We start from the raw sequence: 12922 nt of genomic DNA, 5'->3' as shown, positions 1-12922 counted from the left end.
TTAACTGTACAAAATTGTATAGAGTACTGTTTTTCAGTATAGTGCAATTAACAGTGAAAGCGTGCTTCAATTAAAAGCTGAAATTAATTTACATTCTTACCACAAATTTGGTTCACATACAAGTTCTTAGCTCCGCCACTGTGGAAGCAGCTACCCTTGCCCGCAGCCGTACGTCAGGGCTTGAGGGTTTGTACGTACGCACGAGAGTGTAGTCACTTGACGGTCCCTGTTATACAGCGTCTGAATGAGATCAAAGTGATAATGCCAGCTAAAGGAGTCCAGGGTCCAGCGCCGAAAGTTACCCAGCATTATTTGCTCTTAATGAGTTGTGGGAAAACCCCGGAAAAACCTCAACCAGGTAACTTATTCCAACCTGGATTTGAACCCGGACCCACTCGTTTCACATTCAGACATGCTAACCGTTACTCCACAGCGGTGAACGGTTGCAGTATTGCCATGTCCTCGCTTTTATTTCTATGAATATCTAAAAAAACCGTTCATAAACGACAACAATGAAATTAAACTCTTAGTTTTAACTTCCCTCCCTGATCCATCTCTCGAAAGGCCTAGTTAGTCCCCTTTTACCCAATAGAGGTTTAAATATTTTAAAGCGAAATAAACAAGGAATCTGGTCAGTATAGTGACAAACTATCAGTAGAAATCCGATCACGCCTTATCTTTCAGGACGGTTTCAGACTCCACCAAGACTCTCACTCCAGTAAATATGATTACAATGTTTTTCTCGGGGGTAGAGATGTCCGAAGCATAATTCTGAGCACACCAACTCTTTCCAGTGTCAAGACCGAAGTAACATAGGAAATCATTATTCCGTGCCTTGTGTATGCCTCAGCGAGTCGTTAGTGGTACGGACAGATTATACATATTGTAGGAATGAAATGTTATTTTATTTTGAGGACAAACTTAACGTTACGAAAGAGAGAATTCAAATATTCATGATTGCATGATCTGTATGTTAAAATGAATGTTTTAATATATTTTTAATATGAGTGCAGTCACAAAGGAAAAGCATTATTCTATTGATGATTTGACTTCTCGTCGTGTTAACAAAAATCATTCAAAACAGCGAATCCTCGCTACATCAATGGAAGAGTGCAATGCACCGAGTTTTAATTTGTTTATTCTTTGATTTCTCTCCACAAATATAAATCGAAAATAAATGATAGCCTACGTTATCGTTTCAATTTACCTTCTTTAATCAATTTTCCGTTTACATCCATCATTTCATAATGATTAAAATAAATAGTACCGTACACTGATTGTATCCAGTTCAAAATTGACACTACCACATTATTTACCAGGCCGTTATTATTTCATTTTTCTGAAGATAAATCTTCCCAACAACTGTAGCATATGCAATGGGAAATTAATAAAATCAAAGAGCTGATTCAGAACTCTTAGTGTAATTAAATTTTCCGTTCGTTAAACACGACGAAATACAGTTCTTTAGCACAGAGCCCATTTCTTCTGAGTAGTGGCAAACCTCGAAATCAAACATTCACGCTTCCTATTTTGTACCTTTAATTTGATGACAATACAATATGATTTGGAGAACTTCACTCTCGAAGGGCCGTAACAAGCCTTCAACTTCTCGTACGTTCCTCTTTTAGCCGTTCCCACTCAAAATCACTCGAAACCCTTTCTCCGGGCCAGCAAGTTTATTACAAAATGAGGCAAGTTTGCGCATGTTTGGATATTCAATCACGATTGAGATATTTTGCAATGAGTCCACATCTGTGGAGCAAACTGTTAGCGCGTCTGGCCTCGAAACCAGGTGGCCCGGTTTCGAATCTCGGTCGGGACTGATTATTTATCTGATTAAGGTTTTTTCCGGGGTTTTCCCTCAACCCAATATGAGAAAATGCTGGGTAACTATCGGTGCTCATTTCGTCGACATTATCACCTTCATCTCATTCAGGCGCTAAATAACCTAAGATGTTGATACAGCGTCGTAAAATAACCTAAAAATATTTTGCAATGAAGTGAGATTTCACGTACTTCTACATTTTCTGTCACTCAAATTCTTTTCTTTTATAATATTTCAGTTAAAAATTGTGCAAAGATATGGCCAAACTATTACAGTAAACCTTTACTTTCTTTCAACTGAAGTAACATGAACATAGTAAGTTACATGAAAGATAATTATATTTTCTTGATATTGGACCACAACTACTGAACTTAGTTATATGTTAGTGAGACGTGGAAGAAAACAAAATAAAATCAGATGTAAGCAATAATTTTGTTACTAATTAATATTCTTCAAATTATTATAGTAATATTATTGGACATAAGAGTCCACAATTTTCCTCAGTCTATGTTTAATAACTGAAGATATGTCATTTTATATTCCAGTGTGTTATATTCAATTTTAAGTTGAATACAGAGCGTTCGCGACGAAACAGGTTCCTCTCAGGTAAATGTAGTCGGCCTTTTACTTTTGTACCACAGTCTACTATATACAGTCGCGAAGCTCAATATGTAGTAAAAATGCAAACATGGGTAGTTGCCCACCACTAGGATCGCTACTATCGCCTCATCATCGCAGATCTCTCTCCTAGCAGCCGACAAAATATGTTACACTTTCGTTGTCGTGTTCTTTTGGAAAAATTAACACCTTCCTTCCATTATTGAAATATTAAATGCATAAAGTTAATTTATTATTTTAATGAAGTATATTAAATTCCACCATAAACTCGAAGATACCTGCAAGAAATAAGTTAATATAATTTTTGTTTGTGCAAAACGAACTGAAATTTGCTATAATAGCTTCACTCATTCAAGATTATAGCGATAATTAACTATGAAACCAGTAAATATTAATTTGCATTTCTCTTTACAACAATAACAATGGAAATATGAGTTAATGGAGTAACTTACGTGTACCGGTACTTGTAGTGTAGGCTTACGCAGTTAACAAAGTGGGATGAGGTTAAGCAATAACAATCACACCAGAATTGGAAATAAAACGTGATCAATAAATTTTATTGTAACAGACTTTTTCTACGTCTCTAGTAAAGCAACAAATAAAAATAACAACAAAATTAACAGCTATAATTAAAAACATATCCTTTGAAGAAAAAAGTAGGCCTAAGCAATAATAATTCTACCAGAATTGAAAATAAAACGTGATCAATAAATTTCATTTAAACAAACTTAATTTTTCTACGTCTTTAGTAAAATAACACATAAAAATAATAAAATTAATAGCTACAATTAAAAATATATCCTCTGAAAAACAAAAGTAGACCTAACCTTTATTTCTCTAGAAATTTAGCAGCCTAAGTGACAGAATTTTAACCGGTATCTAATGTCCTTTCGGTTAGACTGAAACATTTCATTGTCAAATTTAAGGATATAATGTATTCTAACAGTCACAAAGAACTTCAAATTAACAGTTTTGTTTCTGCACAGCATTCTTGTGGAAACCTAGGAACCTTTCTGAATCTTTCGGAAATCGGACAAATGATAACTCTGGCCTCTTTCTCTTACTGTTGCTACAATTTATAGCACTACAAACGTCTCCTCCTTGTCCCATATTATTATTCCAATTATTATATTTTAGCCATTAACATTTTCATTATAACCAATAACGAACATTTCACAAGCATCAATGTGAAATACGCAACGAGCTAGCACTCGATAGAAATACGACACAGTCCAAAGTCGACCATGGACAGTCTATTGTTTCTAGTTGCTAACCGCTTGGAGCGCTTTATCACGAGATTTGCAAAAAAAACACCTCAAGCTTCGCGACTGTATATAGTAGACTGTGTTTGTACTTCGACCGCACCTGCCAAAGAAATAGTGTATACATCTCTCTTGGATCGAGCGCGGAAGTGTTGTGTACTGTTGTTTAGTCAACTGTCCGAAGACAGGTCTGTACCTCACAAGTGATACCAAGAAGGCACCACCTATGAGGCAACTATAGCAGGAGATAATGGGGTAGAGTGGCCAGTTCCTTTCCCCCCTCCATTGCATACATCGCCGATTAGCTACATATTACACTAATCAGACTTCAGATTGTTGTGTACTATGCACTGATAACACAGGCTGAAGAACACCGATGTTAGAGTATTACTATACAGCTGATTTCCATTCAGTGCAGTTAGGTTTAGTTCGTAGTACTTCAGTGCACTTTAGAACAGCGAAACTTCATTTAGGATAAATATATTACGAAGAAATCGTACAAAATGTGTTTTATGTACGGAAATATTCTGGTGTTCAACTACTACCGGATTCAACAAACCAGAATGTAGCGAAAAGAAGTCAAAGAAACCAGCTCATTTTTAAACAAGAAGGCGTATAAATCGCTTTCTAACTGAAGAAAACTCGATGACATAGGGTATAGGCTAGAACAGTTCCCCACGAAATCGTTAAGAAAGTTAACTCCAAAGGCTGGTTCATCCAGGCCATCGGGTTTGAAACCGACGAAATTTGATTGTTAATACTAAAATCCTTATAAGAAAACAGTCCCTCATACATTTTATTGAACGTACTATGTACTTAGGTGCAATTTCATCGACAGAGACTAAGTTCAGTTTGGCTAGAAATATTTTCAAAATACATATGATGTAAAATGTACGTTAGAAAGGATAGTAGTCTATACAGTTCCAGCGCTTATTATAAAGTACGCCAATAAACCACATCTATAGCATAATATGTAACACAATAACTGAGATACTTTATAGCATTATCATCAGACGTGAGACTAAAGAACAAGATTTCCCTAACTTTCATCGACAATCAAGACAGTATGAAATAATCGCGATTTCATCCATACCGATTACAGTTGCTGCAAGTCCTAAAACCAGAGGGCAAAGTGTTACGAAGAAATTTCTGCATAAGTAAGCAGAGTTTAATTGAAAACGATGATGAATTTATTCGTTCCGTGGTGTTTTCAGACGAAGCCACTTTTCATCTTTCTGGTAAGGTGAACAGAAACCTCAGAATCTGGGAGTAGGAAAATCCGCGTACCTACGTGTCACTTGACTATAGCTTGATGTGTGCCGTGTTACCAAAGGGGGGACACATTGAATATCTTTAAGGTAAGAAACTAAATTTTTTGAGTTTCTCTTTCAATTGGTACTATTTTCATACACCTCGGATTCATAGAACGTAAATTGCATGTGTTCGAAACCGAAATAGTAATATACGTTACAAGAGCGGTATGTTGACGTTTTCATGGTCGAGGAAAAGATTGAAAAAGCGAAACGTAGTTGAGCTTTTTTAATTTCCGAGAACATGAAAACAAACATACCGCTCGTGTATCGTACATTATTTTGTGCGAAGATCGTTTATTACATACCTGAAAGACGAATTTCTAATTAGTTGCAATGAAATCTCCATGTTGGTTTCTGTGTAATAACGGCAACTTCGGAAAACCAATATATCTTTCTTCAACATTGCTGCTATAAAATGTTTTCTGAGTTTACTATTCTCCAGCAGGCCGTGATATACGTCTGTCTTCCCCCCCCCCCCAGTCTATAAATGCGAACTTAAAACAAACGGTAAGGTTATGTAATGATTTATTTTTCATTTTAATATTTTAACAATATTATTTATATAACATATTGCAGTAATAACATCCGCATCTGGAATCTTGTTGATTTTTTCACGGCTTCCTTAATGTTACTTGTATCAGGAATGCAATAAGTTTCGTGGAGTAGTAGACTTTACTTAATTTTTGCAAATATTTAAAAACAATAATTAACATTGCAATTTAGGTGAAATTGCAGTGGTAAGTTTCCAAATTATAATTATTACTATGTTAAACGTCTCCAAAAATACTATGTTAAAAGCCTAAAGCAGTAAAATGAATGTCACGCTTAAGCGGTAAGAAGAGGGAAATTGTTATGTTTGTTACATTGGGAATACTGAATGTGGTATTTCACACTTACCGCGTATTGGTTCTGTGCGGAAAACAAGCAAATACGCACGATCTCGCACAAAGGTCTTTTGTATGAGCCCTGGTATTATATTCCTAAATACTAACACAGTACATAATTTGGAAAGTTAATCAGTGTTGTTGTAACAGTTTAATTTGTATTTCAAATATTTTACGAAATATAAAATGTCGTAACTAGTTTCTTCTGCTGTACATTTGAGAGAATTTTCGCCTATCAAAAGTGGTATTGGCTTTACCTAACCACCTGGACAGTGGAAATTTACGACACTGTTTCAATAATTTAAATGTAATCCAATTTTACACGAATATATCCCGTCTATCGTAACAAATGACAAAAAAGTAACATGGTAGAATAATATTCGTTCCTCTGGCTGTCAAACTTCATAAATTAATTGAGTAGTTGAGTAGCCAAACTCTGCACCGTGCTGTGATATCTGGGGCAGAAATTCTCATCGCATACTCACCGCTGAACGACAGTCTCTGGCGCAGCCGTGATCAAACTCACTTGTTTTAAAGGCGATCGTCACTTCGGCGACGCCACTTTCACTTGTGTTTTTCTCCCGTCTTTGGTTCCAATATTCGCCTGAAGATGGTGATACTAGCTCCCGTTGCTTGCTTTATGTAATTTATCGTCCCTTTAATTTAACATTCAAACACTCTCCTTCTTTCAGCTGCGTACACACACCCCCTACCCCATATTCTACAACCCCTTACTCGTATTTTTTTTCCACGCACACTGTTAGGAAAAGAGCTTATAAAAGTAACAGAACTCGGTAGCTGCAAATTTATACGCGAATAAAAAGGATTCAATACTAATTTACTAAGGTAAATTTCTCCTTGCAAAGTTGAGAGAGAAACGTTTGCTTTTGTACAGCAAACGCTCTATCCAAAGTAAAACTACGTCTCAAGACTATTGCAATTTACCCCCAGCAATAAATTACTTTTAATTTATTAAAGCTTAAAATTTATTAAATGTAACGTTGTTTGGAAACGGCTTGACAGCTTCGTGATTTGCTTCGGCAATAAGCTGGCGCGACTACTACCTAGCCCCGACTTAATTATTCCGTCGAATTGCGTGGAATACTCAGTTAAGAGAACGCGACATTTCAAAGCAAGGTTATTTCATACATGTCAATATAAAACTTGTGCCTTGAACCTATTCGAATATGATATTAATGGATAGCTTGTTTCTCACTTTACTTAATTAAATTGGCAATTTATAGGTATGTTTCTCCAGATCACAATTACAAATTTCAGTCTCCTATTGTTGTGAAATTTAACGCGGAGAAATATTTCTAGCACGTTAATAAATCCAACGTTTCAGAGCTACTTACTATAATTGTAAATGTCATACGATTTAAGACCTGGACGATTTCACTATACTGTTAGGTCTGCTGTTCCTAGTTAATTGAGCTGTTTGGGCTAACCAGACGTAACAGATACAGCAAAGTATGAGACACTTCCAGGTCTAAAGTGGTATGTCCTGTTGAAATCTAGTAGTTACCTATGAAAGGCAAAGTTATTAAAAGTCAGCACAACGTTGGACAAATCAAATTTACTCCTAGATAGAATTTAGAAGTTTTACCGGCTATAAATGTTGTATGAGAACTGCAAATTTTGCACAAAATTCTTCTCAAACTTATCACTAAGGAAAGCTAATACTATCCCATCGCACCTCCTCATACTCATCCTCTTTCACAATAAACCTACCAAGACTCTGGAATTCGCAACCTGCTAGCATAAGGGACTGTCGAAATAAAATTGAATTCAAACGCAAACTTACTAGGCAATTGGTCAGTAATTGAGACTCGCTCAGACTGGTTTCTTGAAATAGTTCTATTAATCTGCCACAAAATATTTCAATATCTGGCAATTTCATCACTATACAATTTTGTTGTTCTAGGTTTCATTTGTAATTCAGAAAAAAAAACATTTCTTTGTTCTTAACTTCTATAATAAATTGTCTAGCTTTTATTAATCAGGAGATCTGTTCGTACTTAGATATTTATTCTAATTTTAATTGTAAATTTAATTTTATTATTCATTTTGTAGTTGTAATACCCTGGTAGAGGGGCAGAGAAAGCCTGATGGCCTTATCTCTACCAGGTTAGATAAATAAATATTACTACTAATATGATACAAATTTTAGTTTTCTTCTGGACGTACGGTCTCGAGTTATATGACAAAAGAATTTGTAGTTTATTACCTCTGAAATGTGTCAGAGTTTTGCCTCGAAGCTTTGGAATATAATCAATAGCCAATAAAGGACTCAGAGCAAATAAGTACAAGAAGTATGTAGCACTTAAGTTTTAAAAGACAGTGAGAAATATGATGGTTATAGAACGAGCATATCAGAAATCGTATATGAATCTCATTCAATACTGTTCTCTTTAAAAATAAATTACAGCGTAGAAAACTTCTTTTACTTCTTTACCATTTATACTATCTGAAAAAAATAAATCTGAATAGAAATGCGCGGCGTTATCAATACATTCAAGTTTATGAACAGACCTTTAAAATACTAATGGAAACTTTCAACATTTCAATAGACAAATTAAACTTCATCCGTACCCAGACATTCAGTATCAAAAATATTAGCATATACTCTGCATTATTACGATTGAATTTTATGATAACGCAAAAAAGCTTTCTGGCCTCGGGGATAACAATTCCTTACTTAGTGAGAATTATATACACTATACTACAATAAGTTAACATTAACGGATTCTGTTTCTGATAAATGAATATATTTGTAATATCAATAGCCAATTTTATCACTAATAGCTATACGACGAAGAAATGTCACCAATTATAAAAATGGCTGTTCTGGAAAGAAATAAATAAATATAATGACGAAATCATATTTGTAAAATTGTGAAGCAAATATTACAAATATGTCTTATACAAATGATTTCCACTGTTACTTTTGGAGAGCTGAAGTGGAGATTTGTATTTGACCTACTTGTTATGTCGCCTTATGTTCTCTGAGGTGATTTTTCTTAATGAACTCAACGAAAGATTTCTGATAATTCTGTATTATTAGTATTGGCAGATACGTCTGACAAAAATGAAGCCGACTACGATAAATGCGTACCCTGTCTATGAATTAAAAGATATCCCAATAAAACAAAAATATATTTCAAAGTCAAAGAGAGACAAAAGGACGAACAAGCACACAAACATAATATGTATATGGGTACATTTATTTATTCATGCAATAAATAAAAAATTATTGTAATAATTATGACGAAAAATAGATTCTCTTGCTACTACCATTAATAAGCCTACGTACGAGTAAATTAATTGTCTCGATAAAATTAAACCAAAAGAAATTACATCACAATTAAATAAATAACTTGAATTATGAGAATATAATGTTGCATTTGAAAAATTAAGAAGATATTCTACTCTTTGCTTATGCTTAAAGTTGTATTGATTTTACATTTCATGTGGCCATATTTATTGTACAATGTTTGGTGAAATGAGTTACCAAAACACCTCCGACTTAAAACCGTCTCTGTTAGAAGTGACAATTTATACTTTATTTTTCTATGCTATAATGCAGAAATATAATTTGGAACTTATACATATAGTTGACATTTAATTCAACTTCTACATTGTATATCAAAATCTAAATTCTCACCATTTTGAGATAAAATTCAATTTAAACTTGTATTTCAAACATCTGTCTAGAAATTAACCTACAAAACTGTTCACAAAGAAGTACTATTACATCTTTCTTTTCCTCGTTCCTACTTCTCTCAATCTCCTGTTTTGGCCGACTTACACACCACAAGTAGGGGTGGAGATCTTCATTTGGTCGTACATTAGACTCCTCAAAAACACTGGCTTCCCATGCTATAAAATTAGAGGGACATCGCAGAGACATCACAGTACAATAACAAGACAACGGACCAGGACCCAGTCCCGAGGAAAGGAAATAAATTTCTTCCATTTTCTACACCGGAAATCGAACCTCGGAGCGCTTGGTTGAGAAGCCACCGCTGCGGACGGTATTATTAAGTACACACAAAAAATTTATCAACACCCTACACCGTTCTCGAGATTTAGTTTCGGCTCACAAATTTTAATCAGGTCAGAAGTTTTAAAGGTGTTTCTCGTTTCTACTCTTCTTTTTACTCTATAGAGAGATTCTGCTATGATTCATTCTTAGCGTCCACACCTGTGGAGTAACGGTTAGCACATCTGGTCGCGAAAGCAGGTGGCCAGGGTTCGACTCCCGGTCGGGGCAAGTTACCTGGTTGAGGTTTTTCCGGGGTTTTCCCTTAACCCAATATGAGCAAATGCTGGGTAACTTTCGGCGCTGGACCTCGGACTCAGTTCACCGGCAATAGCACCATCTCTTTCAGACGCTAAATAACCTACACTCTATACCAGATGTCTTTGGAGCAGACCATAACAAGGGTCTCGATGCATCTCATTTTATCGCTGCACTCCCATTGGTCGGCGAGTCATTACTTAGCTGAGAGCGTTGTAGACACTAGCGCGTGCATATCCTGGTTACAGACGGTATTCAGAGACGCGTCCACTACTACAGTTCTATTGCGTCTAGCATCTGTGCGGTGTATGAGCAGACGACAGCAGTACAACTAGTGACTGATGCAAGAAGGTATGTTCAAAGACGCATTACTTTAATTTTCACTTTTCGTTATATGAACGTAGTCGGTCACTTAATTCATACACAGACATTCAGTATCGTGTGAACCGCGCTCGCTTGCATTTCGTCCCGTTGTTTATATGTGCTCCAAAGACATCTGGTATAGAGTGTAAGATGTTGATAAAGCGTCGTAAAATAGCCTACTAAATTAAAAAAAAATCATCCTTAGTATAATTGTGTTGCATCCAGTCTTAATTTTAATTTGTGATTCTTTCGAAAATAAATGTAATCTGTAGGCCTATTTCTTGTAATAATTCTTCAATTTTTATCGTTTGGTGCATAGCTGTCCAATTGTAACTCGTACGAGGTAACTCCTGGCGAAGCATCCCTCAGTGCATATTCTTTAAGGTTGTTTTTCCTATTTTATATGGAATGTTATTGGCCTTAGCAGAGCATGCCTAACGTGCAATATCTCCTGGTTCTATAGGCGTTTGGATACCCATGGGTTAGTGTATCCGCCTCTTATCCTAAAGAAATAATCTTTTCAGTATTGAATCATGTTAAATCTCGTTTTCAAAGTGTTCAATTTTAGCTACCATATAGCGAAGTTAGAAGTGCTAAGGTCTTAACCTAAATATAATAATAATAATAATAATAATAATAATAATAATAATAATAATAATAATAATAATAATAATAATAATATGTACATTGTTTCCTTGAGCTTAACGTCTGGTAACCATATTAATTTATTTTTCAATATTTTTCCCTCGACTCTTTCAGTTCTCTGACAATGAAATATGTAAATACGGAGTATTAGAATACATAAACAGTATTATTCCTGAAAAATTAATTATTTACCGGCCGAAAATCGAACCCAGGTCCATCTAACTTATAGCCTGCAAAGTTATCGCTTGAGTTAAAACTCAGGACCAGCCCCGATACCAAACTGGCCAGAAGTTTAGATCATCTGTCGTTCTTAGCATTTTAGCGGTCATAATGTTTGCCAATAGAGACGAGGACAATGGACTATCATTAGTGATTTATGACAAGCGTGGCTTCCTTCAATCGGGAAATAAAGCTGGGGAGTGAGTAGGTCTACACTTCCGTAACGTAAAAATAATAGCGTCCGTGAATGAGAGCTCAAGACCAAAGTTAGCGCCATACCTCGCTCACGTCATGATCCAACTCTGCTAATAACAATTGTCAACTATGATAATGAATTGAAGGGTTCAGAACCATAATGGGGCAAACGCCATTTACTAAAACCATAGGAAACAAGGATTAAATTGAAGTTATTACCATAATTCAATGGAAACATATAGGAGATAATATAAAGTATACACATTAAAACTAAATTATATGTCAATCTTCATTAAACTATGGCATTCACTTAACTTTAACCCTTGCTTTCTCAGTTTTTAATAGATGGCGCTTGGCCCACTCTGAACCCTTCAATTTTGATTTACTTCAGAGAGAAGAAAACCGCACCGAAAACTGACAAAAGTCTTGAAAGATCTGAAGGTGTTAGAAACTAACAAAGGTCATTATCTAACTTTAAATTACAAGAGAAAGTGTACTTACTGTAAAAGATCAAAGGAATAAGTACTTCATGAAATGGGCACGTGAAATTAAATACTGAAGTAACACGTACGCAGATTTTTTTGCGAATTAAGTACGTCCTAATGCTCCGTTCTCGTGTTCTTGTGCGTATATTAAAAGTCAGTGAGCGCCAAGATCAAGGATATATAAAAGTATTGATTTTGAAGAACGCAGACGCGGCTGCTTCAAGGTCCTACTCAAGTATTCCTTGTGGGCGACTCGGGATGTCATGTAAACCCTAGTCAGGTTAGGTTGCCTCAGGATTCGATCTACGGACTTCGCAACTACGTGAGGTTGTTGCTAATGACATGGCCTCTCAGCGCGACCGTTATCTTGAAAATGCGAAAGCTGCGTTGCCTGCAAAGTTACTACGTTTACCTTCATTTTGTTAACATTAATCTTGTAAGCAATCAACGTTAAGGATGCCAGGGCAGAACTGTATTCATAAATTGATTTTATTTTTTAACATGGCTAATTGAGTTGGTTCGTTGGAATAAAAATAATAACATAATTAAAAAAAATGTCTTAGAACTTATATTTGGATGTGTAACGATATAATTTCGATGTACAAGAATCGACAACGGTGTATGTGACAGCTGAGTCGCGCAGCTTTAATGTTGTGTGGGATCGAAAGTCACGGGTTTGAAACCCTTCTAATACATGCATAATTGCCCTTCATTGTTTTTAGTTGGGGGCTAAATTACGGGGTTCCCACCATATGTCAACTTTAAGTGAATTGAAGATATCAATCTCAGACAGTGAAAGAGAAAAGAGGACGA

Source organism: Periplaneta americana, chromosome 7 (assembly GCF_040183065.1).
Source record: "Periplaneta americana isolate PAMFEO1 chromosome 7, P.americana_PAMFEO1_priV1, whole genome shotgun sequence".
NCBI lineage: Eukaryota > Metazoa > Arthropoda > Insecta > Blattodea > Blattidae > Periplaneta > Periplaneta americana.
This window is presented reverse-complemented; position numbering follows the sequence as displayed.